Source organism: Equus asinus, chromosome 23, assembly GCF_041296235.1.
Source record: "Equus asinus isolate D_3611 breed Donkey chromosome 23, EquAss-T2T_v2, whole genome shotgun sequence".
Taxonomy (NCBI): Eukaryota; Metazoa; Chordata; class Mammalia; order Perissodactyla; family Equidae; genus Equus; species Equus asinus.
The window spans coordinates 65,038,247-65,065,620 of NC_091812.1; the positions used below are offsets into that span (position 1 = coordinate 65,038,247).

Consider the following 27,374-nt stretch of genomic DNA (forward strand, 5'->3'; position numbering starts at 1 on the left):
ACCTTAACAAGCAAGAAAAATCTCTGATAAGCAATCTTAAACTACACTTAAAAGAACTAGAAAAAGAAAAACAAACAAAGCCCAAAGTCAGCAGAAGGAGAGAAATAATAAAAATTAGAACAGAAATAAATGAAATCAAAACCAGAAAAAAGGATCAAGGAAACTAAGAGCTGGTTCTTTGAGAAGATAAACAAAGTGGACAAACCCTTAGCCAAGACTCACTAAAAAAAAAAGAGAGAGTACTCAAATAAACAAAATTAGAAATGAAAGTGAAGAAATTACAACAGATAGCAAAGAAATACAAAGAATTATAAGAGAATAGGATGAAAAACTATATGCCAACAAATTGGACAATCTAGAAGAAATGGATAAATTCTTAGACTCATATAACCTCCCAAACTTGATCAAGTAAAAAAGAAATAGAGAATCTGAATAGACCCATCACAAGGAAAGGAATTGGAACAGTAATCAGAAACCTTCCCCAAAATAAAAGTCCAGGACTAGATGGCTTCTCTGGAGAATTCTACCAAACATTCAAAGAAGATTTAGTACCTATCCTTCTCAAAGTATTGCAAAAAATTGAAAAAGATAGAACACTTCCTAATACATTTTATGAGGCCAACATCACCCTGATCCCACAGCCAGACAAGGATAACACAAAGAAGGAAAATTACAGGCCAATAGCACTGATGAACATAGATGCAAAAATCCTCAACAAAATATTGGGAAAACAAATACAGCAATACATTAAAAGGATCATGCACCATGATCAAGTGGGATTTATACCAGGGACACAGGGATGGTTCAACATCCGCAAATCAATCAATGTGATATGCCACATTAACACAATGAGGAGTAAAAATCACATGATCATCTCAATAGAGAAAGAGCATTTGACAAGACCCAACATCCATTTATGATAAAAACTCCAATAAAATGGGTATAGAAGGAAAGTACTTCAACATAATAAAGGCCTTATATGACAAACCCACAGCCAACATCACATTCAACAGGGAAAAAACAGACAGCCATTCCTCTGAGAACAGGAACAACACAAGAGTGCCCACTCTTGCCACTTTTATTCAACATAGTAGTGGAGGTTTTGGCCAAAGCAATTAGGCAAGAAAAAGAAATAAAAGCTATCCACATTGGCAAGGAAGAAGTGAAACTCTTGCTGTTTGCAGATGACATGATTCTGTATATAGAAAACCCCAAAGAATCCATCAGAAAACTAGTAGAGATAATCAACAACTACAGCAAAGTTGAAGGGTACAAAATTAACTGACAAAAATCAGTTGCATTTCTATACTCTAATAATGAACTAACAGGAAAAGAACTCACAAATACAATCCCACTTACAACTGCAACAAAAAGAATAAAATACCTAGGGATAAATTTAACTAAGCAAGTGAACGACCTATACAATGAAAACTATAAGATGTTATTGAAAGAAATACCTAGGGATAAATTTAACTAAGCAAGTGAACGACCTATACAATGAAAACTATAAGATGTTATTGAAAGAAATTTTTGATGACATAAAGAAATAGAAAGACATTCCATGCACGTGGATTGGAAGAATAGTTAAAATGTCCATACTACCTAAAGAAATCTACAGATTCAATGCAATCCCAATCAGAATCCCAATGACATTCTTCACAGAAATAGAATAAAGAATCCTAAAATTCATATGGGGCAACAAAAGACCCTGAATAGCTAAAGCAATCCTGAGAAAAAAAGAACAAAGCTGGAGGCATCACAATCCCTGACTTCAAAATGTACTACAAAGCTACAGTAATCAAAACAGCATGGTACTGGCACAAAAACAGACACACAGATCAACAAAACAGAATTGAAAGCCCAGAAATAAAAGTACACGTCTATGAACGGCTAATCTTAGACAAAGGAGCTGACAACATACAATGGAGAAAGGAAAGTCTCTTCAAGGAATCATGTTAGGAAAACTGGACAGCCACATACAAATAATGAAAGTAGACCATTATCTTACACCATACACAAAAATTAACTCAAAATGGATTAAAGACTTGAAGGGAGATGTGAAAAGCACAAAGATCCAAGAAGAAAATATAAGCAGTACACTCTTTGACCTTGATCTTAGAAGGATCTTTTTGAATACCATTTCTACTGGGGCAAAGGAAACAAAAGAAAAAATAAACAAATGGAACTTCATCAGACTAAAGAGCTTCTGAAAGTCAAAGGAAACTGTGAATAAAATGAAAAGACAATCCACCAACTGGGAGAAAATATTTGCAAATCATACATCCGAAAAGGAGTTAATCTCCAAGAACTCATACAATTTAACAGCAAAAAAGCAAACAACCCAGTCAAAAACTGGGCAGAAGATATTAGCAGACATTTTTCCAAAGAAGATAAACAGATGGCCAATAGGCACATGAAAAGATGTTCAACATCACTAATCCTCAGGGAATTACAAATCAAAACTATAATGAGATATCACCTTACACTTGTTAGAATGGCTGTAATTAGTAAGACAAAATAACAAATGTTGGAGAGGGTGTGGAGAGAAGGGAACCCTCATAAACTGCTGGTAGGAATGCAAACTGGTACAGCCACTATGGAAAACAGTATGGAGATTTCTCAAAAAATTAAAAATAGAAATACCATACAACCCAGCTATCCCACTACTGGTTATTTATCCAAAGAACTTGAAATCAACAATACAAAGAAACTTGTGCATCCCTGTAGTCATTGCAGCACTATTCACAATAGCCAAGATGTGGAAGCAACACAAGTGCCCACCAACTGATGAATGGATAAAGAAGATGTGCTATATATACAATGGAATACTACTCAGCCATAAAAAGACAAAATCATCCCATTTGCAACAACATGGATGGACCTTGAGGGTATGATGTTAAGTGAAATAAGCCAGACAGAGAAAAACTAACACCGTATGATTTCACTCATATGAGGACGATAAACACATTGGCCAAGAGAACAGATTAGTGGTTACCAGAGGGGAAAGGTGTTGAGGGGTGGGCATAAGGGGTAAAGGGGCACATATATATATGGTGCCTGACAAATAATAATGCACAACTGAAATTTCACAATGTTATAAACTATTACGACCTCAATAAAAAAAAGAAAATACAAATCCCATGTGATATATGCTTTGCTTTGTAAATGTCAGGACTTATGGACTAAGGTTTTGGCATGTCAACTCAGTCAGAGGAGTCCATCTCAAGTTACTAATAAAAGATTATGGACACACATTTTTTAAAAGCTTCACATTTGCATTCAAAGAAGAAAAACTAAAAATCAAATGCCACAATCTGGGGATAATTTCCAGACTTTAGCCAAAGAAAAAGCAAAACGTTTTGAGGAGTGCCACCATGGACTATGCACGCTCCTCCAGCAGCTCAGGTTTCCTAGCAGACATTGTAAAAACACGGACACATTAGTCTCACGCTACAAAGACATCATATTCCCAAATTTCAACTTTTATTGAAGGAATATTTTGATAAGAATATATATGTATGTATGTCCTGCTAATGTTTTCATGTGATGGACGTTGTTCAGGAGAATACCGTGGTCAGAGCCAGAGTTAGAGAGTAAAACAGTTGACATTCAGGATATACTATGAAAAAAACACAAAATATTAGCTGGAAAGCCACAAATAGATTGAGCACAGGAGTTAACCTTCTTTTCTATTCTGAATCTCTTAGAAAAGACAGGACGTATCTAAGACGGAGAATAGACTCGTAATAACAACTTAAAAATAGTTTCAAAACTAGTAGCAGCATGTTGAGGAGTTTTTAAAATATGAGACTGAATAGAAACCAGAAAAAAATACAAACATTAATGAAAACACGTAGGAGAAGGCTGTTGCAGCCTATCCAAGGTAAAAGTCATCAATATCCTGGGAAAATGAGGCAATCTTCAACAAATGATGTTGGGACAATTGAGCACACATCCCGCTACACTTTTATGGGAAAAGCTAAAAGCAAAAAAGAAACTGGTGGTGCTAAAAGCTGGCAAGAGCAGAGAGCAACAGAACCTCTCATTCACTGCTCGTAGGAACACGAAACAGCGCAGCCACTTTGGAAGAGAGCTTAGCAGTTTCTTTTTAAAGTTAAACACGTACTTGCCATCTAATCCAGCAATTGAACTCCTAGGTATTTGCTCAAGCAAACTGAAACTTACATTAGCACAAAACTCTGTACTTGAATGTTTATAGCAGCTTTATTTGTAACTGCTAAAAATTGGGTGGAAAAACAAAGCAACACATCTTTCAACAGGGGAGTGGATTAAAAAGTGTGGTTCCTGTGATAAAAAAGATCCAGTTATTGATTCATGCAACCACATGGATGAACCTTAACTGCGTTTTGCTAAATGAAAGAAGCCAGCCACAGAAGGCTATATATTGAATGATTCCATTCATGTGATATTTGGGAAAAAGAAAAACTTTGGGATGGAAAATATATTACCTACTGCCACTGGTTGGGGTGATTGACTACAAAAGGGTGGCATTCACTCCAAAAAGTGAACTTTAATGTATGAAAAATTTTAAATCAACTAGGATTCTATGGGATACCAGGATGGAAATTGGACTGTGACAAATGAATCTAGCTGTACTACAAATATATGGTACAATTTAATTTAGAGAGTGGAAAAAAGGAAGTTTTGAAAGTGTTTTGACTGGAAATTGTACGTCTAGAGCCAAAAAGAACTGTACATAAACAATACGCTGTAGTTGGCAAATATTAATTCAGACAAATGCAAAAGACCCAGACTAGCTAAAATAATCTCAAAAAAGAACAAAGTTGGAGGCCTCACACTTCTAGATTTCAAAAGTTACACAACTACAGTAATCACGAGAGTGTGGCACTGGCAGGAAGATGAACACATAGGACAATGGAACAGAAATAACTCAGAAATGAGCCCATACGTCTATGACCAATTGATGTTTGACAAAAATGCCAAGACCGTTTAATGGGGAAAGAATAGTCTTTTCAACAAATGGTGCTGGGACAGCTATGTATCCATAGGAAAAAGAATAAAATTAGACCCCACCCCACACCACATATAAAAACAAACTGAAAATGGATCAAAACCTAAATGAAAGAGGTAAAACCATAAAACTATCAGAAGGAAATGCAGGTGTAAGGCTCCGTGACCTTGGGTTAGGAAATATTTCTTACACCAAAAGCACAGTGCATAAAAAAAAATTAACTAGATTTCATCAAAATTAAAATTCTTTTTCTTCAAAAGAGACGATTTAGAAAATGAAAAGAAATCCGAAAGATTTTGGGGCAAAAGATTTGAAAAGACATTTCAGAGAGGAATACATACAAATTGCTAAAAGCACATGAAAAGATGGTCAACATCATTAGTCATTGGAGAAAAGCACATTAAACCCACAACCTCTAACGTGATTATAATTAAAAAAGACAGATGAGACCAAGTACTGGCAAGGACATAGTAAAAATGGAGCTCACATACATTGCTAGGACAAATGTAAGTGGAAAACAATTTGTCAGGTTCTCAAAAGGTAAAGCATAAATTAACAATTGACATAACAATTAACATTAACATGAATTAACAATTACAAACCAATAAGTCCATTCCTAGGACTCTGCACAAAGGAATGAAAGCACAGGGTCACAAAAAGACCTCCACATGAATGATGAATGTCCATGGCAGCATTATTTATAATTGTCCCTAATTGGAAAAAACTCAAATGTCTGTCAACTGTTAAAAGGATACACAAATGTGGCATATGTATATGCTAGAATACTATTTAGCAATAAAAAATAATAAAATACTCACATATGTTAAAACATGGAAGAACCTCAAAACCATTATGCTAAGTTAAAGAAGCCAGACGAAAGATCACATACTGTATGATTCCTTTTATATAAAATGTATGGAAAAGGAAAATCCACAGACGCAGAAAACAGACCAGTGATTGTCTGAGCCTAGAGGTGGGAATGGGGAGTGATTGTTAATGGGTACGAGGGTTCTTTGTGGAATGATGGAAGTATTCTAAAATTGGGTTATTTGTGATTATGGTCATACAACTCTTTAGATTTACTAAAAATTATTGAATTGTACACTTATAAAGAGTAAATTTAATGGTATATAAATGATACCTCAATAAAGTTGCTCATAAAAAGTCAGCAACTGACAAAAAAACAATAAAATGCTCCTAAACCATCAAAAAAAAGGTCTGCAACATCATGGAGAAAGGTTATGGAGCAATATTATTAAGGTAACTAAGTGAAAGAACGTAGAATAACCAGTCCAATAATCCAGCTCCTGCATCGTCCTCTGTTTATACAGAGTCTGCGCTGGCCTGAACGACAGGTCAAAGTGTGAAAGCAGATCTGGAGACAAAGTAAGATCATCTTCTTGGCAAGCATTCAAGACCTCCACAGCCACAGGCTAAACTGCCAGGGAGAAGACAAGAGACCTGAGGCAGGCGTGAGAGACCTGAGCAGTGCCTCCTTCACATGAAATGACGGCAATGCCGCCTTTCTTGCATTTGTGCACACTACATTCCCCATACTCTCAGGGGTATATTTGTACAAATAGCCCAATACAATTGCTGATACCAAAGGAGCGACAAGTTTTTTTTAAAGAAAGTCAATCACATGAAAGAGCCATCCTAATGGACCAAGAGATTAAGTGGCCAAAAAAACCGTAGATAAAGAAAACTTCAACAACAAAAACAAAGGGCAAAGGAAAGGGCCACCTGGAGATTAAGGGGGACTGAGAAGGTGTGGTGCTCAAGAAAGAAGAGCATGCTGTAGAGGTGCCAGGGGCCAGAGTGTGTCCCTCAACTCCATCTGTGGAGGCCTAACCCCCACAGGCCTGTATTTGGAGATGGGGCCTCTGAGGATGTGACAAAGGCTCAGTGAGGTGGCAAGGGTGGGCCCTGATCCCACAGCACTGGTGTCTTCATAAGAGGAAGAGACACTGGAACACTCTCTCTCCGCCGCGTGGAAACACAGCAAGAAGCAACCGCCCACAAGGCAGGAAGAAAAGCCTCACCAGGAACTGAACCTGCCGCCATCTTGACCTTGGCCTTCCAGCCTCCAGAACTGTGAGAAAATAAGTTTCTGTTGTTTAAGCCGACTAGTCTGTGACATTTTATTATGATAGCTGAGTAGACTGATATAAGAATCACCAGAAAACAAGAAAAAATTTCTTGGATATTAAAAAATAAATCAATAAGATTAATAATGTAATATAAATATGATTAAATATGTAGTTAAATATTGATTTAATATTTAGAAGAACAAGTGATAAAAATGCACCAGATAGATGGAATTACAGATATTCAGATCTAATATTTATCTAGATGTATTTTACAATAGAAAATAAAAATAATTGATAGAGTCCCCAGCACTCACTGGCCCGGTGGATCCCGGTCCAAAGCCCTGGGCATCACCCCCAGCAGATTAGCCACTAGCCTTGTGCTCGGATGAGGAGAGGGGTAAGCTGTCATTCTTAGGAGTAAGGTGCCGTAGGTTATTCCATGCCGAGAGGAGAGTTCTAGGAGTATTCCAGGCACTTCAGGATCAAGAAGGAGATTAAGTCTAAACTACATAGAACAATGTCAGTGTCAACATATGGAATAGACGTTTAGTTAAAGATCCGAGATGAATACATGCATTCACTTCCAGTCACCCTAGAAATCCCAATAAAAAGCAATAAAGAGTTGTTGTGTGTGTTTTTTAAGCGTGAATAAGGCAAAGAAAGTAGGACAAAAGACCACGCTAAACTAATTTTAGTAGCTGAAAAACAGATGGATAAGGAATAACTTAACAGATCACCCCAGAGAAATTTGACAGCCAGCTCCATTTACATATTAGTAATCCACCAATGACATCTTTGGGAGTGGGAATTGAGGGGGGCTGAAAACAAAGAGGACAGCATGAAAGTCTGCTTAGGGAGTGTTATGTTCTCATATCCTCTTGTCCAGCTCTGAATGGGGGTGGTCACTGTATCTTACAGCGGGCTATGGATGGAGCGCCTGTGTTCCCTAACATGGATCTGTCTAACACCCACAGACAGGAACATCTGGCTCAGGTGTTCTTGGGACTCAGCTATGTTCTTAAATTTCCCTTTTGAGTATTAACAAGTTTATTAGAGGGACAACTCTGTCATTGTTTGTTTCCTAAAACCTAAGAAAGGTTTTAAATAGACTAAATACTCAAGGGCCCGCCTCTGCCAATGTGAGAGGACAATGTGGGTGACATACAGTGAGTGAATATCTGTGTTACTTCATCACTCTGAGCCTGTTTTGTCCTTTGTTAACCAGAAATAACAAACAACCATCGCTTCATTGGATTCAGGTGAGACTTAAATGCATTTCAATGAAATAACGTGTGTGAAAAGATTTACCTCTAAAGGTAACGCGCGGTTGGGGCACGTCTGAATTGAAACCTGATGTACGCCAGTAATATCACTGTACATTAAAGATGTGTGCAAACTCTTTGCTGCTTCTCCCTTTGAGATGCAGAATCTAATCCTGTCCTCCGAAATCTGGGTGGGTTCGGTGACTGCTTTGACCAACAAAATAGAGCAGAAATGACACTCTGGCAGTTTCCAGGCAGTGATCTTAAGAGACGGACAGCTTCAACTTTCTGTCTCCTAAAGCACGTGCTTTTGGATCACAATGACCGTGTGTGAGGAAGCCCAAGCAGCTGCTGGAAAAGAGCCGAGGCCCCTGGCAGAGAACCCCAGATGACTCCCAGACAAGGACCAGCACCAGCTTGGCCAGCCAAGGGAATAGGCCACCGCGAAAGTGGACCCAAAACCCGATCGGAGGCGTGCCTCCCTGAGCCTGCAAAGAGCAGAGAGGGGCAGAAATGAGAACAAATTTCTCATCTCAAAAGCTTAACTGTTTTTTATCATTGTTTGTATAGTGTCAAAATATCAATGAAAAAATCAAGAGATTTTTGAAAATCAAAATGTCAGTTAAAAAAAAACAACTCTTGGTAACAGAAGACTGAAAGAAAACAATTCAAATTCTGCCTCTGCTGGCATTTCGGTGACGCCCAACAATTGTCTCATGGCAGGTTTTAGGCCCAAGCCAGGAGCTTTTGGTCTAATTCTGATTGGGTGAACTTGGTCACAGACTTTTGCTTTCTGGGACTTAGATTTTGCATTTATGAGTTTCTCTAAGAGTACAAGGGAATTTTTTTGAAGTTACAAAGGAAATTTATTAATTATAAAGAAAATATAAAGCGAATCAGGTCACAGCAGCTGGTCTTTAGTAGAAACTTGATGGCAGCACATTTCAGTCAGACTGCAAATGCCATGATCTCTCTATTCCTAAAATTTGCTCACAGGTTGACATCATCTCAGCTCTTCATATACGAGTTAATGCTTACAATGCATGTGGATGGTGGATCAGTGACAGATTCTAGTGGCTACTTTCCCGGATAATGAAAACTGTCATTTGTTGATGGAAGCTGGAAAAAAATGACTAAGTGGGGGTTTTCAGGGTCATTGTATTCTCTTCCTGTTGAGACTGACTCAAATTTTAATGCATTCCTAGTCCAGCTTAAATGTGGAAATGGATTAGACAAAGTAAATCCGATTGCTGCAGCTGCATTCAGGACTCTTGCATCCAGTGTTCTGAGACCATCTGTGGAAACCACGTCTGGATTAGTGCATCTCCATAAGGCAGGCCTGTGTCATCCATATTAGGATTTGATCTTTTGAGATGACTCTGGCTTTTTTCATGACAGAGTCATAAAAATAGCAGGGGCCTGTGGCGAGGCTGCAGGGGCCAGCAGCCAGGGCGCTGCTGACAGCGAGGCTGCGTCAGGGCCAGATGGTGAGCTGCTCTGTTTTGTGAGCTTGGAGCATGGTGCTTTGCATTCCCGATGCTGCCCACCTGCTTCCTGACCTCCCACACCGAGGATCCTGACACAGAGTTTACTGTCATCGACAAGTCATGATGATAATGGGGCAGACGGAGCCCCATTCGGTGTGAAAGCCGAATAGGGCAGCCCCTCAATTTTCAATGGCCTTTCTGAGCTCCTGCTAGATGCAGGCAATCCATTGCTCAGATCAAAATGCGCAAACCTGGCCTCTATTAGCCAGGAGTTAGAGTCTAAAGCAGCAGCAGCAACTGCTCAGGGTGTATACAGAAGCAGAGACAAGGGGCCAAGACTATGCCCAGAAGGTCAGCAGGGAACTTCTCAAGGGTCGTTGTGGACCACTGGCTTCGGGACAGGCCAACTCGGACCAGAGTTTCTCTGCTGCTTCTTGAACGTGGCTTCTTCACCTGCCGTTCAGAGAAGCCTGTGCCTACCTGCTCAGCTCCACACCGAGCCTTCCACTTTCCCAGTTCCCGCAGACCTCATTAGCCTCTGATCACGGCGGGCATCTCCAGTCAGAGGCTGTCAGGAATGTTCCTCACACTCCGGCAGCTGAGAAACAGCTTACATCTCCAGTGGCTATAAGGACCTTGTCGTGCAAAGCCTGACAGGTATGTATAACTCTGTACTATGTCCTGGTCCCAACTATCCCATTGTATCTGCTCAGAATGAAGAGACAGTGTTCTCACCCAAAAGACAAGGGCATCGCATTTCGCTTTCTTACTAAAAAACTAATTAACACTCAAATCAATTATGCAATTTCTTAAAATGTGCATTAAAAATTGAACTGATGAAACTAATTACATTTCCTTAAAATTTCTGGGCTGGCTCATTTTTAATGTTAATATTAAGCTACAATAGATCATTCCATTAATAGCTAAGTGAGCTTACATACTTGAAGGATCAAGATCTTTCCTTATCTTAAAACTAGTAGAAAAGCAAGAGTGCATGCCACCCACTTGTTAATGAAACATGTATACGCACATATGCATAGTCCTAGAGGCAGGAGAACATGCTATGGGGATTTCTTTGTGTGGCAGGTGGCTCCCATGGATTTGGCCAAGCTATAGTCTGACCAGAAACAAAATTTTTTCCCATACTATTAAATTTCTCCATGGCTTTATCTATGTTGATTTCAACAAGTATATATTTCCTTAAAAAATACAACAGCATTTTGAGTGGTTATTTCTTTGTTTCTCCTACTGCGTCACACAATGCTGTGAGATTCCTTTCCTCTGTGGATATTTTAGTCCATTTGATTTCAAGATGTGAAGTGTACAGGTGACTATCCTACACATATCTCAAGCTTAGAGAATGAATACAATGGTGGCATTTCCTTCTGGTCGTTGGCCAATCAAGGTACTGGAGGATGGCCATGCTATGCACCTGTGCATTTCCCATGATGACTTCAATATTGAAGAGCGTAAAAGATTTTCAAACAATATGTCAGGAGTCTTGTTAGAATCATTGGCAATAAGGAATTTATATCTGAAATCCCTGGGTGAATGTGTTTTGAATACTTAGCATAGAAGCTGTAGGGGAGGAAGACATTTCCTCTTCCCGCTGTGGGTTCTTCTGACTGGAGAACGAATTAAATTCGCATGAGACAGAATAACAGGAGAAAATTAAACACAGCTTTATAACATGTATACATGGGAGAGGCTCAGGCAAGCTGAGCAACTCGCCAAAATGGCTGAAGCCCCCACCTTGAATACCATCTTCAGCTAAAGACAAAGGAGGATGTTGGGGGTTGGGGGAGTCAGTTACAGGAGGTTACCAGACAAGCACAGTAAACAGGAGTAAGATTATTATGCAGATTTAAGTCCTTGCCTTCTGTATTGATAAGAGTTTCTAGAGATAAGGTCATCCCCCCTTCTTCCTGCACAGAGAGGGAGACACCTTTGCAGAAGGAGATTTTCTTTACAATGTAAGTGTTTCTTAACAAAAGGTAAGTAAACTCTGCTTTTCAGAGTTCCTTTCCTGTCTGCAGTTTATTAAAAGTAACCAGCCCCAAATAATCCTCATGCCAAAGAGAAATATCTTGGGGGTGGCCAATTCCAGTCCCCCACAAAGCTCTTCTTAGAGCTCTTCTCAGAGCACTTCTCAGGAATCTGTGAGAGTAGGGGCAGCTAGTGATGCAGACAATACCTTCCCAAATACAGGAGAACACCTGCCCTGCCTTTGGCGTAAGCCATGTGGAAGAAGCACTGGAGAGGTACCGGAGAGAGGGTCACTTTTTGTCTGGGGCCAGGAGCAGCTTTTTTTTTTTCCTTTTTTTTTTTTTTAAACATTGGCACCTGGACTAACAACTGTTGCCAATCTTTTTTTTTTTTTCTCTGCTTTATCTCCCCAAACCCCACCCCCCCCCCGCCCCCCGTACACAGTTGTATATCCTAGCTGCATGTCCTTCTAGTTGTGGGATGTGGGACGCCGCCTCAATGTGGCCTGACGAGCAGTGCCATATCCGCACCCAGGATCCGAACCCTGGGCCGCCGCAGCTGAGCGCACAAACTTAACCACTCGGCCACGGAGCCGGCCCCCAGGAGCAGCTTTTAAGGGGAGCTTGCTGGGAGAGTGCTCTGAAGCCCAAAGGACATGGAAGGAGACGCAGCTGATGGGAGGATGGAGTGGAAATTTAGGGAAATTGTTGAACCCCCACCTGCAGGTGGAGAAGGGAAACCCAGTTAATCAATCTTTTGATAAATTAGGAATTCAAAAAAAAAGGGAAAGAGTGAGAACACGTTAGAAACAAACAAAGCTCATGGCTCCACATTTTAGCACGTGACTCAATGCAATGTAGGGGATTTAAGGTAGTCGAGATTGCAGAGCAAGGCCACCTGTGTTGGGCACAGCAGAAAGACTGACCCTTTGTAAAGGGTGCTCCAACCAGTTCTGAGCAGAGAATTACGATTCGAGAATGTGACTGACAGTCTGCTGATGAAAGTGGCTCAAAACTCCACCAGGCTTGTTGTGAAAACAATAATAATACCTTAGATTTAAAATCTATCATCAGTGATTTCATTGTAAAACTGACATGTAGGGCCAAAAGTCATGAAGCTTCATTGCCTAGGGGTGTGTTTAAATTTACCGCTATAATTCTGACACTAGTCTCTCTTGATTTGATGTTCTTTCAGATTAAAATACAAGAATTCTCATTTTCACAGAAGTAACAACCAATCCTTGGGGAGAGAGAAGACGGAGGCAACAAGACCTCTGTTTGATCATGGCGGATTGGACTCCTGGGCCTGTCTCCTTGTCTTCTAAACCTGCTTGAACTCCGGGGTGAAAAAAAATCATAATAAAGTAAGCATAACACACACAAAGACAAAGAACAGGAGAGGAGGCGACACCCTGAGAAAGATTTGGAAGTTAGAAATCACAGTGAAGAGTGTCTTAGCCGACAACAAACGTGAGAGCCTGGCGGAGAGCTGACTCCAGCGAGCGGACCCCAGGTGGCTTCACGATGGAGGCACCAGGTTTCCAGTGCCTGACACTTAAACACAGGATAATGACAGATCACCAGCCATCTGGAGGAATGTCCCAGCATGAAGACGGGCCAGTACAAAGTAACAGAGTAACAGGAGGAACAAACTGTGCGTGAAATAGAAAAAAGTGATTTTTAAAAACTGTAGTGAATATCTTCAAAGTAATAAGAACTTCATGAAGCAAGAACATGTGGCTATAAAAAGAAACATTCAAAGAATAAAAATTAATTTTTAACACTAGAAGTGTAAAAAAGAATCTAATTGAGTGATTGCATGCTAAAGTTCAGGAAATTTACCAGAAGTCAGGGCTAAAAGAAACCTATGGAAAATGTGAGAAAGATAACAATATTGGGTAATTCTTCTTAAGAGTCCAGGCAGACAATCAATGTTTCATAAAGTAAAAGTAAAAAAAAAGAAAAAAAAATGGGAGAAACAAAAGTTAAAAAAAAATGTTTATAATAGAAACATATGTTTCCAAATTTCCCCAGATTTAAAAGTTTCCAAATTTTTCCAGACTGAAAAATGCAGAACAAGGAGTTAAAAATAATTTCTATAAAGCACACAGTGTAAAATTTCAGAATATTAGCAATAATGATGGGGTCATAGACTCTGCTAGAGAGAAAGGAAAAAAATGATCACATCCAGAATATTTTGAGAATCTGAATGGCATAGGATTTCTCAATAGCAACTGCAAAGGACGTTAGTTCAACACAACTCTGTAGAACTCATTACCCAGCTCAGTATGAAGAACACTGACAATGTCCTTGTACTCTAAACCCTGGATATTTATCCAGCCACAATGAAAAGTATGTATGATGTGATGGTACCTTAGAGCCTCGGGACTGAGTATAAAAGGTCTTGGAGATATAACCCTTTGGAGATGTTTTTGGAGGACTGGAGCAGTCTCCCCATGTGGGAGGCCGGAGGATGTGACTTTCACTGGGTTCAGCCCAGAAAGATGAGCTTTGAAGAGATGGTCATAGCTCTGACTGGCTTCCTTGGACCTGCCTGGAGACAGTTAGCCAGCGTTGGGCTTATACTTGAAAGTTTTCAGGATGAGATCTGCAGCCACCCATTGGTTTAGGGGCCAAGAGGAAAGAAGTGACTTGATATGGAGTGTGTACCTCCATGGGTGCAGGTCACAGGTGATAGAGAATAATTTTCACAAAGTTAAAAAGCAGGACTCCTACGCAAACATGTTGATGAGAAATATGTCAATGATTTAATCCCTGACAGGACCAGTAGATAGTAAGCTGACTTACTATCATTTTACTTATTTATCTTATTTACTTATTTATCATTTACTTATTATTTTAAGGAGCTGGGTTTATACAGGGAGCATGACCCATGAATGTGCTGATAAGATTGCAGGATCAGCTACAACATTGATTGGTTAATGATCAACAGGGCAATAAACCCGAACCTTTAGGGTTATCTTTTCTACCAGACAGAAATCATTTGCGTCTCTGCTGGACAAAATCTATGGCTCTACATGTACATTCACTAAATCTGGGAGCTTTAGAAAACAGGAAACCGTGAGTCAGTCAAGGTACCTTCTCCTGAAGTGGTTAAATAATCCTTGGGCGGGACTGAGCTCACGTGACATTGAAAGAACTTGCTGCCCATCCCTTTTTAAAAAAACTGATTTCCTAGCTTGAAATACTTCTTCTTAGCATGAGTGTGTTTCCCATGGCCTAGACGTGGGCTACTCAAGGAGAAGCCAGTGTAGTGAGGGTTTCAAGTGGGACCCACCCAAGAGGAAGGCGATTTTAGCAGACGAGGCTGGAGGCTGGAAGGAGCTGAGGGCACTGGCAGGAGCAAGAGCATCACCCATGTCAAGGGGCTGAGTTAGTCCTTTTCAGTGGGGAAGCCCATCAGGGACCCACCTCAGGGGAGAGAGAGACACAGAGAGAGGGAGAGAGAGACAGAGCGGGAAACGGAGAGAGAGGGAGAAACAGACAGAGAAAGAGAAACAGAGTGAGACAAAGAAAGAGCGAGAGACAGAGAGAGTCTGAAAGAGAGACGGACAGACAGACACACGCACACACACAACCACACACAGACGGAGAGAGACCTGGCGACCCTTGGAGCAGCTGCTCGACTTTATCACGTGTAGGCAGTGTCAGTCCATCAAGGCCTCTCCTTTCCTTCCCTTCACATCAATCCTGCCCTCCCCAATTCTTAACAATCCTTTAATCCCTTAATCCTCATGGGAACCAAATTTCATCCTAGTCACACGTGGGCTAGTGAGGGAAGAGAAAAACAAAGGGTCCACATGCAGTTCCCTCTGCACTGCAGGCTTGCTGTACCAGGAGAGAGCATGGCCACTGCACCGAAGTTTTAAAGACTTTCCAACTGAGTAAGTCAGGCCCACCTTAGGTAATCTCACTTTGGATTAATTTACAGTCAAACGATTAGGGATTTTAACCCCATCTGCAAAGCCCCTTCACAGCAGCACCTAGATTGCTTGGTTGAATGCCTGGAAGAAGATGTGTGCAGGCTACAAAATGGTGCTGCTTCCCTCCCTCCTGCAGCTCTCACAAGGGAATACCCCTTGTCCATGGCCCGAACTGGAAGCAGACTGGCAAGGTGATTCCGGGGACCGTGCTTCAGCCCAGTGAAAGCAACACATCAAAGAGCCATCACAGCATGTGCTTGCAGCTGTGTTTCCCACAGCTCCCGTCTGATCTGGAATCCTTATGACAGCCCATGAAGGAGGGATGGACAGAGCCCACCACTTGCTTACCAATTGGAAACAGCCAAGCCAGGGGAAAAACAGAGCCGTGACCCTTTGCTGGGTGGGGACTCATTTCCCAGGACCTAGCTGGGATGGGCCATTGGTCTGTCCTCTCTTCCACACTGGATTCCTTTCCAGGCTACTCACAAGGATCTGGTCCACCCATTCAGACCACTGCTTATGAGGGAAGATACGCAGTCTTCATATAAAGAAAATAAATATTTCTAGGATTTACAGAGGGGGAACATCTGGATACTTGTACAAGAGTTTAAATTGCTTTCATCTAACTCTTGAAGGGAGCAGGATCAAAGAAAAATGTTTTTCACGCATTTCTGTCCATTACTAGCCATATTTTTGTTTGTTTCAAAAAAGTATTTCTTCTACCTGAACATGCTTTCGTTTCCAGTAAACATTGTGTGTGGGAGTAAGGACTTTGCAGAGAGAGAGACGTGCTTCACGGATGTCATTCCAAGCACGTTCTCTGCCTGCAGCGCATTTTAGAGTCTCTCTCCAGAGTGGGAATTTTTTTCTGCGTGTAACCTATAATGGGTGATGACTCATGCGGCCCACTCGTAATGCAGCCTGTCAGCCACCTGTCAGAACACTACTACATGTTTATTTCTTATTAGCTACCAGGTTAACTTTTTAAATTACTGACGTGTATTTTTCAAAACTCTATAGATGGGCAAAGCCTGCAGCAACCACTTGAGGTACCTCTGTGGAGGTTCAATTCCAATGAGGGGTTCCCACTACAGCATCCTCCTCAGAGGCTGTTGAGAAGGGCAGCGGGAGAGATCTCCACTGTGGAGGTTTTAGCTGGTAACTTCTTCAGCAGCTCCTAGAGCCCAATGGACAAATGTCCCTGGGGAAGAAACATCAGGGGCCTGCTCACATCTCCCAGCTATTGGTCCTGGGGACACGCCGGCTCCAGACGCTGTTGACTGGGTGTGGGAAGGATTTCTGAGACTAGGGGCACAGCTCCGGGCCAGAAGGGAAGGTCTTCCCCGAAGCCGACTCCCGCGTGCTGCCATGTGCCGCTCGGCGTTGTGTTTAGTGGTGACTGCGCTGCCCCTGCTGTGCGAGATCCAGAATAGTCCCTGGAAACCGCAGGAGGAAAAGCCACGTGGAAAACGTCTGTCTATGCTGCAGGCTGTCACGTCAACATTTTCTTAAGTGGCTCCTCAGGGCCTCCTCCCTCCTGCGAGTCTGTGACCTGGTGCTCAGCCAGGGCAAGCACATCGTCGGCAGCTGTTTGGGGTAATGAGGAGGTTGCCTAAAGGAGGGATTAGGAGAGGCAGCCAGACCCCAGGGTGAGTGGGTCAGACCTACGGGCAGAGAGCTGGGAGGCACGAAGCAGCCCCAACCCTCCAACCCCTCTGGGCTCAGAGAAATCCTGACGCCCCCTAGGTGTTCACATGGGAACTGAGGGTCCTGGGCGGAGCTACCATTATGTGCGGGGAGCAGATTTTTAAGTAAAAAGGTCAATTACTTAGCAATTGTGAAAGGAGCTTTGTGATAGAAACTCTGTAGGTGGGGTCCCAGAGGTGGCCTCTCTGGACACGGTCACCCAGCTGCGAAGGGTCTGGCCTGCTAAGAGCTGCGGGAACTGATGTCCTTCCTTGTGGAAGGAACCATGAATGCCAATTCCCCCAGGTAAGATAAGACTATTTTCAGAACTGACGTACATCAGGGGGGCTGAAGTGAATTGTGTGATGGGAAGAGGGAAACTGAGGTTAGATAGCGGGCAAAAGGCAGAGCACGGGGGCTGCAGGCTGCGGGGAAGACCGAAGTTCATCCTAGGTTCAGTGAAGCCTGTGTCGTATTTGAGGTCTTCGCTTAAACAGACATGTTTTGCTGAAATCTTCATGCTGCATTATTGAAATTCTAAGTCAATTGAGAGTAGGAAAAAGGAGGAGCAGAGAGACCACGAAGGACATGAAGGCAGTCACCTAGGTGAGAGGTGACAGTGGCTCAGACCAAAGTGGTGCAGGGGAGAATCACAAGGACCCCTTTTCATGGAATCTGCAGTCTTGGTGAAGAGGGTCGTAGCCAAAGGAGAAATTGAGGTTGACTCCTGGCTTGTGTAGGGTCCTCTGTCTCTTCCAAGCTTCCTTTATCTCTTGCAGGAACTACTCATGACACATTCCAAACCCGTCCATTTTGGCCCTTTTATAATTCGATTCCCATAAAGAAGCCAGAGATATCCTGTTATGATTCACACCCAATCAGATCACTTATTTGCTCAAAACTTTCCTCTTGCACATAGAATATACCATGCAAACCTGCCCCCAGCCTACCAGGCCCTGCACCATGTGGCTGGCAGAACCCCTGGCCTCGTCTCCCCCATGCTCCACGCCCGTTCACTCTGCTCTAACCACACCACCTTCTCTGGCTCCCTAGATCATCTACAGTGCAGTGTGGACCATGGCTGTGGGGGCTGAGGCCGAGTGGAGGTAGCTGTCATTGGCCATGAGAAGGTCGAGGAAAGAGCAGCCATGTGCTTGACGCCATCGATATTGATGCTCAAGTGACAAGAATGTGACTGGGAGTGTCCAGGAGGACAGTGGGTAGCCACGTGTGAGGCAGTAGGTGGTAGAGCGGAATGGCCTAAGCCTGAAAGTAGCATTGTTTGAAGGTGGGGGAGGGGGAAAAGGGGTGGTGAACCTAAACCCCGTTTCCTGCACCAAAAGAGGAAAGTCGGGGAGACCAGGTCGGCCTCTGCTGAAAAGACTGCAGGGGAGGTGTGTCCTGGAGGACAGTCAGGACCCATAAAGGCCGGAGAGTGAACTCTGGGAGAAGGAATTGGGAGGAGAGGGGAGTTTGTTAATGACCAGAGTTCAGAGGTCGCAGTGCAATAATTTGGGAGAAACTGGAGAACAAGTGTGTTGTTGGGTCTGATTAAGAAGGGCTTGTGGCATTCAATTCCACCCTTGGCAAGAAAGGGAGTTACAAAGATCCTCTGAGAGCCGTTTCCCCACTGAGAGCAAGGACAGTGCCAGGGTGTCCTCACCCTGGGTTGGGGTCCTCATCTTGGCACGGTAGGTGGAAGCTATGTCTGAGGGTTGTAGGCAGAGCTACAAGGATCCGTGCCTCAGCACAAAGGGACGGTCTCTTGTCGCTGGAGGCCAGACAGAGATGGGAGATAAAGTACCGTTTCCTCTTCTATGTGTGCTTTGTTTGGATTATGGCTGCTAATGACAAAATTCCCGTACGAATAAAGCCTTCTGAACTCACTGGGGAGGGAAACCACGGGGAAGGTGGAAGGAGCTGGTTCCAGGATCATGTGATCAACAGGAATACTCAGGTGGGGAGGGAAAGTCCTGAGCCACGAGGAGCCTGGCCAGAAGGGAAGGTCTTCCCCGAAGCCGACTCCTGCAGGGTGCTAACCCCACAGGAACTTTGGGGATAACCTGTCTACCTGGCTGTGGAAGTTCAGAACCTCCCCAGTCTCTGCAGGTCCACCTCTAACCTGACAGGGCTGCAATCCGACTGTGTTTTCACATTTTAAAAGTTAGTCAAATACATTTATACTTCAATTGCCTCTTCCTGGAAATCCTGCCTCTTAGTGAAAAACCATTCAATGAAAAATAGTTCACCTAATTGTAATGGAAACATTAATGAGGAATCCTAAACCATTTCCACAGAGAGAAAACATATATTGATTGAACGATGGAAAGAAGTCATGGATGTAACAAGCAACAATTGTGAGTCATGAGCAGCCACGTGAGGCCCCTTTGCTCTGTACTGAAATGTAGTGAAGGCTTCTCATCTTCTCCACGCCGAGAGGACGTGATAGTGGATGGTGAGTGGTGTGGGGAAGTCATCCTTCAGAAGGTACATTCTTCTTTCTGCACCATTTCTTAACAGTTTTCCATCTTCATGCAGTTTATGATTGTCTTACATTCAGACTGAACTCAAAAATAAACCTGTAGCAAGGAAAAATGCTTCCAGGGCCTGGAAAAATACGCAAATAATGGACTTTACACAGAAACTGGAAGTCCTAGAAGATTCTGCTCTTTGGCCCTCTCTGAGCTTACACAAGTGGAGCAACATTCCTGCGGTCATCCAAACACGGCAGGCACTCAGCTCGTTCCACACGAGGCGTTCTGGCTAGAAAATGCTGCCTCGAGGAAACTGGTGAGTGTGTCCTTCTCTGAAACCATCATGTTGAAATATCATTTTGTGTATTCATTTAAGTGTGATTTGTACGAAAATGATATTGTATTTCTCCAAAGTAGTCATCCAGAAAGTGGTGTAATTTTTCAAGAGCTGTTATGTTAAAACGTGGTTATATAACTTTTTGCAATCTTTCTTTAAAGGAATCCTGTGTACTCTGACAACACAGAGACGGTCCCTCGGCGTGCTCCACGAGGGTAAGACAGGCCTAATAGAAGATGTTCTGGCATGTCAAAACAGCGAACCATCAGCCATCGCCTCTTCCCAAGTTTGAGAACATATTTTTCTTTCACGTGTTTAAGAATTTTGAGATCCAGCCTAACACTGAAGACTCATTTCCACCATCGCACACCTTCTGCAGTTCTCTCTCCTGCTGGGGATGTCGTAGAGGAGGCAGGTGGGCGTCTGTGCTCATCTGGAAGAACGGTGGAAGCTGCTTGGCCTGTGGGGAGCCAGGAAGTGAAGCTGACTCCCGGGCACGGTGGAGGCCTTATCTGTGGAGAGGACCATCACCAGATGCAGGAACTTCAGAGCGGTCCTGCCTAAGGCCCAGGGTTTGAAGGGCTTTGTGCTGGTTGGAGAAAACAAGTGTCTTGGATAGAACTTCAAACTTCAACCTTTCTTCGTTATGCCCTTAGGAGGCGGTGTCTATGGAGCTGGCCAGCAGCAGGGGCCCATTACTCAGAAGATGCTGAAGAGGATCCAGACAGGAAGAAAGTAAGAAAAAGCTCCCTGATTCGTAGATTAGCAAAGCTACAGTCCGTGAGAAGGGGATGGAGAGGGGGCAGCAACACCCACGTTACACATCGGCAAGTTGTGAGCAGTGCATGAAAATAGGAAAATTAGAACAACTTTCCGTCACCATCTTATTGTTTTTGTAGCTCTTACCAGGGCACGGTGGACAAGGATGGACGTCACCAGCTTCCCATTCTGCATAACCTGGAAGTCAGTCCTTGCCTTTAGATTTGACTACTCTCTTGGTATTGAGATGTTGACCGATCATTATCTACAGCCTGGGTTAGTACTCTCTGCAAAAGCCATTTGCTAAATTCAGTAATGGCCTGGGAAAAAAATTAACCTAATTAGAAAAATTTCCCTTCTATCCCTTGAAAAGCTATAAAAAAGTAACGTCATACAAATGCCCAATTTCTGATTTTTCCAATTGCTGATACAAGATTTTATCAGTTACCATGACAACTAAGAGCTTTACACATTTTTTCTGGCCTCTGATAGTTTCCGTAACATTCTGCATTTCAGTACTTCTTGAATAATTTTGAGCTGACACCAGCTGATGAGCAAAATGTCTAATTTAGTAATTAGTAATGAAAAAGAAAATAAACCTCAAGAAAGCAAAAAGGAGATAATAAGAATGGAAATAAAAAAGATCTAATAGAAAATAAACAAAGTGAAAAGTTGCGTCTTTGAGAACGCGTACAAAATTTGGGTAATCATCATATAGGTGGCTTACCCAGTGTAGTCCCAGTTTCCCTCTGTTGTCTGGTGTCACCCTCCATTTAGTTTATGTCTCAGATTATTTATTATTAATTAAATATAATTATTAATAGTTGCATTCTGTTAATCCAGAATGAACCTGATAAACCTCCACTTTGTTTTTCTAGCTTCTTCCATAGTCTCATCCTGCAGCATGTGTGATTGAACAGAATTCTCATTGTAACATGTGTTTAAAGCTGAAAGATGACCTGTGACAACTTTCCTCTGTCTTTACAATCTTCTGCACATGTGACGTGACTAGTGCTCCCCTTAGAAGGACGGCATGCAGTGTTTGCTGATGAAGTGAAACGTGCCTGGGCAAAGCAGTTGGAGACAGCTAACTTTTCCTGATGGTGGTGATGGGGGGTGGGGGGTGCTCCTGCCAGCCATCTGGTACACCAGCTAGTAGGGTGTGACCACCAGGCTCCCTATAGGAGGGGCTGACCCTGTGGCCTAGTGGTTAAGTTTGACATGCTTTGCTTAGGCAGCTCAGGTTCGCGGGTTCGGATCCTGGGCATGAACCTATACCATTCATCAGCCATGCTGTGGTGGCAACTACATATAAAGCGGAGGAAGACTGGCATAGATTTTAGCTCAGGGCTAATCTTCCTCAGCAAAAAAGTAAATAAGTAAAAAATAAAAAATATATATATATATAGTTTACAAAAGCCATAGGTTGATAAACACAAGTTTTCAGACAAGAGTTACTTCAGGTGGGGGTAAGCAGGGGATTTGGGATAGGGAAGATGCAAATGATGTCCATTGATCTAGGGAATCACTTGTACATGGGTCTATGTGTGCTGGTTATGTTGGAATCACAGAGAAGATGGGGAGGGGAGGAGAGAGAGTAAGACCATGCGTGGACCCATAACGAGAGCAGGGTAATAAACAAATGAAGATGATTGTATAGTTCTCTGCATTCATAGTGAGCAGGGGGAAGGGAGCCGTATGCTGCCCTATTTCAGACCTAGGAAGAGCCCCTCGATGAAATCCTTTCCAACCAATATACTCCAACTGTCTCCATGGGCCAAAACCTTGGCCCAGCCAGTCCTTCTCTGCACAGGCGCGCAGGAGCCTGCGCCCCAGGATTAAGTTACTAGGTTGATGCAGTGACGCAATAAAAGTATGTGACATTGTTTAGATTTTGGTTCAAGTGAACCAACTATACAGATATTTAGGAGATAATTGAGTAAATTTGATATCAGATAATATTAAAAAATTAATATTAACTTTATTGCCATGATTACTTAAGAGAATCCCCCGTTTCTTGATATGCATTATTTTCTGAATTTATAAAAACATTCACAATAAAAAGTAAAAGAAAAGGTAATTGAAGAGTTGAAATAGAAAGGAGGCTCCATTTTCACTCTAACCTTATATTTCCTTTCTCTCCAAAGTTCATTCCATTCTAATTAAGCCTTTAAAATAGTTGTCTATTTAATTCATAGTGACATTTTTCTATTAAATTATATGCAAGGTATGCATAGCCATCATTCACATACATACATATAAATTTTGCATTGAAGTCACATAGTAGGCATCTTAGTAATCAATACCTAGGGAAGACTTAGATCTTAATTATCTAAAAAGTGAAACCCAACTATCTATTGAGGCATAGTGATAATTGGAGCTATCAAATTTTTTATCCATGTCCTCACGGAGAGCAACTAAGGCTTTTAGATACATACACAGTACCTCAAAAATGTTGAAAACTTAAAAAAAGATGGAGGAGTCTGAGGTGACTTATAGAATTAACGTGTAGTGTCTGGAACTGCTTTGAGAATCTCATAAAAACTATGAACTCTCTGCCTAGAAAAATGCACATTCGCATTTACTCATAAAAACTTCCCTGGAGGGGCTGGCCCCGTGGCCGAGTGGTTAAGTTCGCGCGCTCTGCTGCAGGCGGCCCAGTGTTTCGTTGGTTCGAATCCTGGGCGCGGATATGGCACTGCTCATCAGACCACACTGAGGCAGCGTCCCACATACCACAACTAGAAGAACCCACAACGAAGAATACACAACTATGTACCGGGGGGCTTTGGGGAGAAAAAGGAAAAAATAAAATCTTTAAAAAAAAAAAAAAAAACTTCCCTGGATTCTTGAAAGATTCTTTTAAAGAGATTCAACGTTCTTGAAAATTGAGTTAAGGGAGGAGCAATCAACTCTTACCTTCTCGGTCCCATGATCCTCCCCATCCAGGATGGAAATCTAGGATTGGACTCAGATTGCTTCAGCTTATCCAGGGAAATATAGCTTGCTAACTACGCTGGACCCCAGCCAGGTTAGGACAAAAGCCGAGATGAGAAGGAGAGCTTCTAGAAATAGAGAACTGTGGGCATTTGAATCGATCTTCACCTCCCATACTTGGCCCTTTCTTTCCCCGCAGACTTTCCTCCACCTGCTTGAATCACTTTGTCACAGAAAGTTGCTTGGCAAAAGCTAGGATGTTTTCCTTTTCCCTGTAGTTGCTGTCACCCTACTATGAGATCCATAAGAAAACTTAAAACACAAACTAGGTTCTTTTGCTGTCTCAGTGAATTTTCCACAGTTAGGATGAAAGATTTCCCTCTCACTGTGGTGCTCCAGGAGCAGATGATGGCATTTTCTTCTCTGGTTTTTGGAAGCAGATTCACTTTTACTTGTGTAAATTTGTGGATTCAAAGAAATGCAAGTTTAGGAAAAGACAAAGGGAATATTATCTCATTCACCTGCAAATTAAGTTATGAGAATCCTTAAGTAGTTGGCTCCCATCGTCCCTTGCCCAAATTCCCTTAGCCCCTATTTTTTTCTTTGATTCCTTCAAAAGCTTTGAAAGTATTAAGGAAAGACAGTGAAGAAAGGAGTTGGAAACTTTCCAGGAATAAAATCCATATTTTCCAGGCCAGTCAGTAATTGATTTGCTTTAAATTGTTCTGTTTCTCCGGAGCTCGGTTTCAATCAGAAGTCAGATATTGGAGAGAGGGGAGCAGAGAGGAGGAAATCGGGGTTTTCTTTTTTCCACACTTTGTATTTGACATCATACTTCCCAAAACAGCATAAAGGCTAACTCTAAGCACAAAAATCTCATCAAAGAACAGAAGTGAAAATTATAGATGAAGGATGTGCTATGTAAATTACGATGACACATGGAGACATTTTGGGGGGGGGTGTGTATGTCTGTGTGTGGGTGTGTATGTAAATTTAATTTTTTCCCAAAAAACCTTTTCCCACATTCAACATTCCTGAATGACTTACATCCTATAATCTGTGGCAACTTGGATTTGATGGAATATGATAGATACGGTATATGGACAGACATCACACATGCTTTCTTAATCCTGGGCGCCTCGCATAGCGGAATGCCAGGCATCCCGTGTACAGAGTTGGTGCTCGACTCTGAAGATGGGTCCATTCCTGCCTTGCTGCTTGTGAACCACAGACCAGCAGCACCAGCATCGCCTACAGTCTGTGGAAATGTGGTCTCTCAGGCCCCGTCCCAGACCTGCTGACTCAACCTGCATTGTATCCAGACCCCCCGTGTCAATTGTGGGTTGCTGTTTGAGACTCACTGCTTGAATAGTTCTCAAGTCCAACCTGACAACTGTGGGATCTTTAGAGCCTTCTCAGTCTAGCCCCAGCAAGTCTTTTTCTTGAGGGCGACTATGAATAAGGCTATCCAGATCCAGGTACCTGCAATGCGGTCCCAGGATTGCTTTCGAGATGCCAGAGTCTTTATCCATCTTCCAAAAGTTTCTCCTCTTTGCAAATGCAATATGAGTGGAATATATCAGTCACTTAGTTGTGAGGATAATAAAACAAAGCAGGTGTTCCCAGGACAAAATCTAGTTCTAACCCAAACCTGTAGTTATCCCCAGGGTTTCCAAAGAAATTATACCCAAAGGCTCCGTGTCCCCATGCCCTCTTGTGAGATCAGACTGGAATTTTCAGTCCATAGATGATGGCGTTAGGGTCACTTGGGGAGACAGCAAAGTGGCTCCCCTTCTCTTCTTATTTGTTATCTCTGGGATGTGGGCTTGAAATCTGCATGGTTAACAAGTTCTTGTACAGATCAGAGTTTGACTCTCCCAACCAGAGGACACACCTTTAACCACCACCCTGAGAAATAAATCTGTGAGGGGAGCCCCAGCCTCCTCAAAGAGCTTCAAGGTGGCTCATCCCTGTAGGTCAGAAGTCACAGTGGGAACACTGGCATCAAACTGGGGTCCCTAAACGCATGGGGACAATGGAATCCTGGGTAGACAGAGGCCCTGCACTGAATCCCCAAAGACGAGGTCAATGTGGTGACAGTAACGGACAGCAGAGCCAAAAGAGCAATCAGAAGGTCTGACTCTCGGAGACCTGTGCCCTTGGCTGGCTGATCATGGTGTCCCTGAACCGACATGCAGAGCGGTCTGCTGAAGTCCTACTTGATCTGGACAAGCAGACAAGCTCTGGATCTCGTGAACGCAAGTCTGCCTTGAGTATCAAGACACAGTCCTGGGCCCTCAATCAGTTTGCAGACGTGAGTCAGTTTACAGACCCAGAGCCCCTTGACGGGAGGGGAGACTGAGACTCCTCAAGGAAGGATCTTGCTGCACTACTGAAAATTTATAGTGTTAATCTTTCTTCCAGCCTTCTCCACAGCACCTGTGACCATTTACCTAGGTGGCTGTGCATTGGGAAGAAGGGGAAATAATAGACTTTTTGGGATTACTGGACTCTGGCTCTAAGCTGACACTAATTCCTGGAGACACAAAAGGTCACTGTGGTCTACCAGTCAGAGTAGGGGCTTATGGAGGTCAGCTGATAGATGGAGTTTTGGCTCAGGTCCATATTTCAGTGGGTCCAGTGGGTGCAGTGGGTCCCTGACCCCATCCTGAGATCATTTCCCAGTTCCAGAATGAATTCAAATAGATTCAGCATTGATTTTGCATGGGAGCTGAGTGTAGTTGTACTTATTGACTACGAAACATTCAGGGTACCATTGAGGCACATGCTGATGTCTTAGAAGCCAGGCAGGTGACGCTAGTATGTGACCAGCATTAAGACTCTTTGCTGTGGACAGCACTTGGGTGAGCAAGCATTTGTCAGGAGCAAGACTTCTACACCCAGTTGCACCCTAGAATCTCCCAAGGAGGTCGAAACAGCGATGCCGAGAACTGCCGAGGTCACAGTCTGAGTGAGGGATGAACCGGACCTGCAAATTCAGCCCAAGATCACAAACTCATGATTCCTCTTCTTTTCCTTTTATTTCGTGAGTGTCACCTTAATAGCAGATGTGGCGCATGCTTGTCACAAGGCAAACACCATGTGGGTGTATCCACATCCCGTCCTTCTACTTCTCCTGAACAGTTTGATGAGTGTCCCGGGCCCATCTTAGCTTTTTCTGTGCTTTCTATGCTCCTGCTCACACCCGTACATGCATGTATTTGCATTGACTGGTTTATTTCTTTGCGTTCTTCTTATATCATGATTGTGTTCTACATAGTAATCTGTACCTTGCTTGTTCCCCACCACATCGCATCATGGATGTTACTCAGTCTACTCAACGTGTGTCCATCAATGTCACACCTTTTCACAGGAACGTAAAAGCCCAGGCCCCAACTGGCTGACAGGCTGGTGGTCTCC

At 42.7% G+C, this 27,374-nt stretch overlaps 1 long non-coding RNA gene across 2 annotated transcripts; it reads left to right on the forward strand.

The window, feature by feature from the left end:
• The first annotated feature begins 20,142 nt into the window (after nt 1–20,142).
• Nucleotides 20,143–23,809, forward strand: LOC123280305 (uncharacterized). Of its 2 annotated transcripts, XR_011497415.1 has the most exons (5): nt 20,143–20,237; nt 20,420–20,673; nt 20,915–20,993; nt 21,158–21,293; nt 21,896–23,809. It is a non-coding gene; the product is annotated as an uncharacterized lncRNA (long non-coding RNA). The 2 variants fall into 2 exon arrangements; XR_011497414.1 differs by having other exon boundaries at nt 20,420–20,993.
• Nucleotides 23,810–27,374: the final 3,565 nt, after the last annotated feature.